The following is an 8264-nucleotide window of genomic DNA, read 5'->3' on the forward strand; positions in this document are numbered from 1 at the left end:
TTTTATTTGAAAAACAGAATTATGCAAAGAGAGAAGATTAAGTTGAGGTGGAGGGAGAGAGAGATCTTTCATTTTCTGGTTCACTCCACAAATGGCTACAATGACCAGGACTTGGTCAGACCAAAGCTAGGAGCCAGGAACTTCATCCAGGTCTCCCATGGGTGTACCCGGGCCCAAGCACTTGAGCCATCTTCTTTGCTTTCCCAGGTGCATCAGCAGGGAGCTGGATTGGAAGTGGAGCAGCCAGTAATAGAACTGATGCCCATATGATATGCTGGCATTTCAGGTGGAGGCTTAACCCGCTATGCCACAGTGCTGGCCCCGTACATGTTTTCTTAATGGTGTGTGCTAAAATGTCTATTTTGTATTATCTAAGGGACGAGATGCTGGGCATTCTAATTTACATCTTGTAATGTGGTGCCAAATTACTTCCCAAATGAGCTGTAGCCTTTGCACCAGCACCAGAGGAGTAGAAAATGTCATGCTAAAACATATCCTCTCCAGCTCCTGGTATTACCAAGAATGTGTGCAGGATGAATAATTGTAAAGAAGTGTCCCACTTTGGTCTTGACTTACATTTTTTTCTGATTAAGATTGATGTTTACTGAGCATATACATTTTCTGTGAAAGATTTTTGTGTCTTCTACTCTTGTTTTTTAAACTGGGTTTTTCTTTTTTGCATGATTTGTAAGAATTCTTTCTATTTATTTGATGCTAATGACTTTTAAGATAGGCAAACACAGAGTTTTCAAGATGGCGGGATAAAGAAGGAACTTAATGCTCTAATCTAGGAGAAGATAGTTTAAAAAAAATGGAGTGCTATCTCATGAAGAGTTAGGGATGAAACTCCAGAGGAAAGTCTGCACAAATTAGGAGACACTGTGTACCTACATGAGGGTGTGGGCATGTACAACCATGATCCCAGCAGCTGAGAGCCTCAGCGGCAGCTTTGGGGTGAGATAAGACCAGATTGCAGCAGTCCAAGCCACTGGCAATAAAGCTGCGGGAAGAGCCTGGTGAGAATCTGGCTTGGAGCCCTGTGGAGAACAGAGTACCTGCCAACCTAGAGGGAAGATAAGGGGGAGCACGTTTCTCCCCTACCACTTGGCACTGGCATCCTGCAACCAGCTCAGAGAGGGTGGGCTCAATTTTGGACATACGTTATAGCTGCACCAGCTTGTGTCGGTATACAAAGTCACCAGCTAAGAGGAGAAGCCTGAGTTTGGCTGGGAGAATTGACAGGGAACTGGGTGCCCATATCTGTGGGAGGCTTGTGTGCTGGGAATGTGAAAACACTGCGGCTGTGCGGAAGGGTGCAGGGTGCGGCTGGGGCTTTGGGCAGTCACAGTGGGCAACTCCAGACATTCAGGGCTCACTGATTCCCTGATGAGGGTCATTGCTGTGGGATCCACGCTCAGACCAAGGACTGCATGGATCATTTCTGTGGTTCTTGTGGCAGCATGGACAAATACTGTACTCACTGGGGCTAGTGCCCAGGCATTGGTCTCTTTTCAGGAGAGGTGAGTGTTAGACTACGCCAATAGAGCAGAACAAACCTCCTCTCTGATGATAAAAGAGAGAGAGAGAGAGAGAGAGAGAGAGACAGATTGATTTACGACACCCAACTTGAGAGTCACCTTCAGCACTCCTCACACACTGGAGTGCTGAACAGAGTTCCCTGACAACACACACCACAAGCCTTAGATTATTCACTGAAAGAGCAGACACTCCACTAAGCCACAGAGGTAAAGATAAAAGCCCTCATGGGGGAGAGGGGAACCAACAAGTATCTCCACAAATACCTAATAACAAAGGCAGCAATTCGAGAAACAGGAATAAGGAAGACAACAGGAAGCCTCCAGAACAACACAACACTTAAATGCTAGAATGTGAAAATGAAGAGACAGAAGAAATGCCAGAAATGGAATTCAAAAAATTGATTGTAGGATTACTTAGAAGTAATCAGAAGCAAGTCCATGAACTAAAGAAATATGTAGGTGACATGAATGAAAATGTTTCCCATGAAATTGACATTTTAAAGAGAAACCAAAATGAAATATTGGAAACGAAGAAATCAGTAGAACAAATAAAAAATGCAGTGGAAAGCCTTAATAGCAGACTCATTGAGGAAGAAGAAAGAATATCTGAGCTAAAGCACAAATCTATGGAAATTTTAAAGTCAGAACAAAAATAAAAAGACAAATAAGAAAACTAAAACACAGTGTTGGAGATTTATGGGATATTATCAAAAGACCCAAAATATGGATCTTAGGATTTCCTGAAGGCATGGAAAGAGAGAATTGATTAGGAGGTATTTTTAGTGAAAAATTATGGAAAACTTCCCTAATTTGGAGAAAGAAAGGGATGTCCACATATAGGAATCACACAGAACTCCTAATAGATGTGACCAGAAAAGATCCTCACCAGAACACATTGTAGTCAAACTCTTCACAGTAAAACATAAAGAAAAGATTCAAATATGTACACAAGAGAAGTGCCAGATTACTGTCAGAGAATCTCCAAGTAGACTCGGAGCTAACTTGCCATCAGAAACTCTACAGATTGGGAATGAATGGTGAGATGTAGTTCAAGTCTTAAGAGAAAAAAACTGTCAATCCAGACTACTGCACCCTGCAAAGCTCTCATTTATGAATAAAAAGTGAAATAAATACCTTCTCTAAGAAACAGAAATTGAATTTGTCATCATTTGTCCAGCCTTACAAAAGATACTTAAAGATGTGCTGTACACAGAAACACAGAAACATGGTCATCACTACGAAAGGAGGGAAAGGCAGAAAATTTCCCAATAAGAGTACAAAGGAAATCTAAAGTAAACAATAGGGGTATTTATGGAAAATTGGCAGGCTAAAGTCATTATTTCTCAGCACCTTAAATGTAGGGCTCAACTCTCCAGTTAAAAGATACAGACTGGGCTGGCGCCATGGCTCACTTGGCTAATCTTCCGCCTGCGGTGCCGGCACCCTGAGTTCTAGTCCCGGTTGGGGCGCCGGATTCTGTCCTGGTTGCTCTTCTTCCAGTCCAGCTCTCTGCTGTGGCCCGGGAGTACAGTGGAGGATGGCCCAAGTGCTTGGGCCCTGCACACACATGGGAGACCAAGAGGAAGCACCTGGCTCCTGGCTTCGGATTGGTGCAGCGCTGGCCATAGTGGCCATTTGGGGAGTGAACCAAAGGAAAGTAAGACCTTTCTCTCTGTCTCTCTCTCACTGTCTAGCTCTGCCTGTCAAAAAAAAAAAAGATACAGAATGGCAGAATGGATTAAAAAACAGGGCCCATCTATTTGCTGCCTATAAGAAACACCTCTCACCAACAAAGATACACACAGACTGAAAGTGAAAGCATGGAAAAAGATATTCCATGTTAACAGAAATCAAAAAAAGCAAGTACAGCCATGCTAATACCAGACAAAATAGACTTTAACACAAAAACAGGTAAAAAAAAAAAGACAATGAAAGGCACTGTGAAATGATTAAGGGATCAGTTCTGTAGGAAAACATGAATATTATAAATGTATATGCACCTAATTACAGGGCACCTGGCTATTTATCAGAAATGTTAATGTATCTAAAGCAAGACATAGAATCCAATACAATAGTAATGGGGCCTTCAATACCCTACTTTCAGCAGTGGGTAGATCAATGGGACATTAAATCAGCAAGGAAACAACAGAGTTATTCGACACTATGGACCAACTGGACCTGATGGGTATTCTGTAGAAGTTTTCATCCTACAGTTGCAGAATACACATTCTTCTCAGCAGTGGATGGAACCTTCTCTAGGATAGACCACATGCTAAGCCATAAAGCAAATCTGAGCAAATTTAAAAAAAAATGAAATCATACCATGGAATTCATAACGAATGAACCTGGAAATCAATAAAACAAGAATCTCTAGAACATATGCAAACACATGGAGATGGAACAACGTGCTTCTGAATGAACAGTTGATCATAGAAGAAATCAAAAGATAAACAAATGAAACAACAATACAGCATATCAAAAGTTATGGGATACAGCAAAAGCAGTGTTAAGAAGAAAGTTTATAGCAATTGGTTCCTACATCAAGAAATTGAAAAGGCACCAAATAAAAGAGCTATCAATGTATTTCAATGACCTTGAAAACCACTAGCAAACCAAACCTAAAACTAGTAAGAAGAAAGAAACAATTGAAATTAGAGAAGAATCAATACAACTGAAACAAACAACAACGGTAGAAATGATCAGCAAAACAAGAGCTGGTTTTATGAAAAAATAAACCAAACTGAAATATCATTGGCATAACTAATCAAAAAAAAGGAAGAAGACCAAAATCAATAAAATTATAGATGAAAAAGAAATTGTATCAACAGACACCACACAAATAAAAAGAATCATCAGAAATTACTACAAAGAACTATATACCAAAACAAAACAAAACAAAACAAAAAACTAACCAGGTAAACTAGAAGAAATGGATAGATTACTGGACACATACACCCCACATAACTTGAGCCATGAAGACATAGAAAATCTAAATAGACAAACCCTTGATGGAATTTGAATCAGTAAAAAAGGTCTTCCAATAAAGGAAATCCCAAGACCAGATGGCTTCACTGCTGGATTCCACCAGACATTCACAGAATAACTAACGCCAATTCTTCTCAAGGAATTAAAAACAACTGAAAGGTGTATGGGGGTGCTTATTTCTCCAAAACTACTTTTTTTTTTTTTTGACAGACAGAGTAGACAGTAAGAGAGAGACAGAGAGAAAGGTCTTCCTTTTGCCGTTGGTTCATACTCCAATGGCCACCACGGCCAGCGCGCTGCGGCCAGCGCATCACGCTGATCTGAAGCCAGGAGCCAGGTGCTTCTCCTGGTCTCTCATGCAGGTGCAGGGCCCAAAGACCTGGGCCATCCTCCACTGCACTCCTGGGCCATAGCAGAGGGCTGGCCTGGAAGAGGGGCAACCGGGACAGAATCCAGCACCCCAACTGGGACTAGAACCCGGTGTGCTGGCACCGCAAGGCAGAGGATTAGCCTATTGAGCCGCGGCGCCGGCCCCAAACTCCTTCTGTAAAGTCAATATCACCGAAATTCCTAAACCTGGAAAAGATGCAACAGAGAAAGAGAACTACTGACCAGTTTCCCTGATAAACTTAGACACAAAAATCTTCAACAAATTATTAGCCAACAGAATCCAACAGCACCTCAGAAAGCTTATTTACCCAGACCAAGTGTGATTTATCCCTGGTATGCAAGGATGGTTCAACATTCACAAATCGAAGTGGTACATAACATTAACAAACTGAGGGAAAAAACCATGTGGTTATCTTAATAGATGCAGAGAAAACATTTAATAATATACAACGCCATTTCATGATGAAAATTTTAAGCGAATTGGGTATAGAAGGAACATTTCTCAACACAATCAAGGCAATTTGTGAAAAACCTATGGTCAATGTCCAGTTGAGTTCGGAAAAGTAGAAAGCGTTACCACAAAGAACTGGAACCAGACAAGGATGCCCACTCTCACCATTGCTATTCAATATAGTCCTGGGAGTTTAACTAGAGACATTAGGCATGAAAAAGAAATATAAGCGACCAAATTGGGAAGGAGGCACTCATACTGTCCCTATTTGCAGATGACATGATTTTATATATAGGGGATCCAAAAGACTCCAATAAGAGACTATTGGAAGTCATACAAGAATTTGGTAAAGTGGCAGGATATAAAATCAACACACAAAAATTAATAGGCTTTGTATACCCAGAAATGCCACGGTTGAGAAAGAACATCTAAGTCCAATTGCATTCACAAGATATACAAAAGAAAAATACCTTGGAATAGATTTAACTAAGCATGTGAAATATCTGTACAATGAGAATTACTAAACATTGAAAAATGAAGAAGAAGAGATGAAAAAAAGTTTTATCTTTTTAATTAATTAATTAATTAATTAATTTTTTGACAGGCAGAGTGGACAGTGAGAGAGAGAGACAGAGAGAAAGGTCTTCCTTTTCCATCGTTTCATCCCCCAATGGCTGCTGCAGCCAGCACAATGCGTTGATCCGAAGCCAGGAGCCAGGTGCTTCTCCTGGTCTCCCATGCGGGTGCAGAGCCCAAAAACTTGGGCCATCCTCCACTGCCTTCCTGGGCCATAGCAGAGAGCTGGACAGGAAGAGGAGCAACTGGGACAGAACTGGTGCCCTGACCAGGACTAGAACCCAGTGTGCCGACGCCGCAGTTAGAGGATTAGCCGATTGAGCCGCAGCACCGGCCACAGGCAGCATCTTAACACGTGACATCACAACACCAGCCCCTCCACACAGACTTTTGAAGAAACTTGTAAAATTCCCTGAAGATTGCTTTTGAGAATATGATTAGGAATGGATTAAATATATAAGTTAATTGAAGAATAGTTTAGGATCCTTTCTTTCCATGAATATGTGTCACTTCATCCATTTATTTACATTTTATTTACAATTTATTGATACCTTTATTTATAATTTATTTAATTATCTACAATGAAATTTTAAAATCAGCATAGGTCTTTTACTTTCTTGATTTATGCAATATTTTACAATTTTTTGCTGTTGTAAGTAGTGCATTTTCTTTAAAGATTTATTTATTTATTTGAAAGGCGGAGTTACAGAGAGGCAGAGGCAGGCAGAGAGAGGTCTTCTATCTGCTGGTTCACTCCCTAAATGGCCTCAACAGCTGGAGCTGTGGCGATCTGAAGCCAGGAGCCAGGAGATTCTTCTGAGTCTCCCATGGGGCTGCAGGAGCCCAAGGACTTGGGTCATCTTCCTCTGCTTTTGCAGGCCATAGCTGACAGCCAGGACTCAAACCAGTGCCCATATGGGATGCTGGCATTGCAGGCAATGGCTTCACCTGCTACACCACAGTGCTGACTCCAGTAAATGGTGTATTTTTGAAAACATTTTCCTATTGCCTCTTCCATGGAAATTCAATTGGTGCTAGATTGCAGGTATCTTGATAACTTCATGACTTTTTATAATAATTTGCTGATATTTTAGGAGTTTCTATGTAGACAATGATACCACTGCAATATAATAAGCTTTATCCTTTTCCTATCTTAAGGCATTTAATTTACTTTTTCCTTCCTTACTGTGCTCACCAATATCTGCAAATCATAGCGAGTAGTTATGATACTGGGCATGTTCTTCTTTTTCTTTGTATTTGAAGGAATATTTTTAGTATTTCTCCATTTAAGATGATGCTTATCAGTTCCCAGGTTAAAAAGAAAATACCATTCTATTTTAGAGAGAAAGTTATAGTCATATAAACATATTTGCATCCTTTCTAGTAGTTTTAGTGCAGATAAATGTATATAATGGTCTTATATATGTTATATATACATATATACACTTTATATACTGTTTTTCCGATTGTATTGGCAAAATAAATATTAACAGTATTGGCATTAGTGATTCTTTTTTTGTTTTGTTTTGTTTTGTTTTTGTTTTTGTTTTTGTTTTTTGACACGCAGAGTGGACAGTGAGAGAGAGAGAGACAGAGAGAAAGGTCTTCCTTTGCCGTTGGTTCACCCTCCAATGGCCCCCGCGGCCGGCGCGCTGCGGCCGGCGCACCGCGCTGATCCAATGGCAGGAGCCAGGAGCCAGGTGCTTTTCCTGGTCTCCCATGGGGTGCAGGGCCCAAGCACTTGGGCCATCCTCCACTGCACTCCCTGGCCACAGCAGAGAGCTGGCCTGGAAGAGGGGCAACCAGGACAGAATCTGGCGCCCCGACTGGGACTAGAACCTGGTGTGCCGGCGCCGCTAGGCGGAGGATTAGCCTAGTGAGCCCCGGCGCCGGCCGGCATTAGTGATTCTATAAGATTTTACTTTTATTTGTGATGGTGGTTGTTGATTAGGGTAGTAATAGGTGTTTTAAAGAATTCACACAAATTACTTTGTACCCAGAATCTTTTTTCTGAAATTATTTTAATAAGATTTTTAAATCTCATTTTTCTGTTTAGATTTCTATTATCTAACTTCGTATTCCATTTTCTCTGTAAGTAATCTTGTTTTGCTGATAATTTTAACTATTTTGACATAAAATTCCATGCATTTTCTTGTACTTTCAATATCTTCTTCATATATTATTATTATTTATGTTTTTGTAGAACTTTCTTTCGTTTGTTTTTAAGATTTGTTTAGCTGTTTATTTGAAAGGGAAAGAGAGAAAGAACTTCCATCTGCTGTTTCACTCCCCAAATATCCTCGACCCACTGGGATTGGACCAGG

Source organism: Oryctolagus cuniculus, chromosome 12, assembly GCF_051225735.1.
Source record: "Oryctolagus cuniculus isolate XC-2025 breed Fujian yellow rabbit chromosome 12, ASM5122573v1, whole genome shotgun sequence".
Lineage (NCBI taxonomy): Eukaryota > Metazoa > Chordata > Mammalia > Lagomorpha > Leporidae > Oryctolagus > Oryctolagus cuniculus.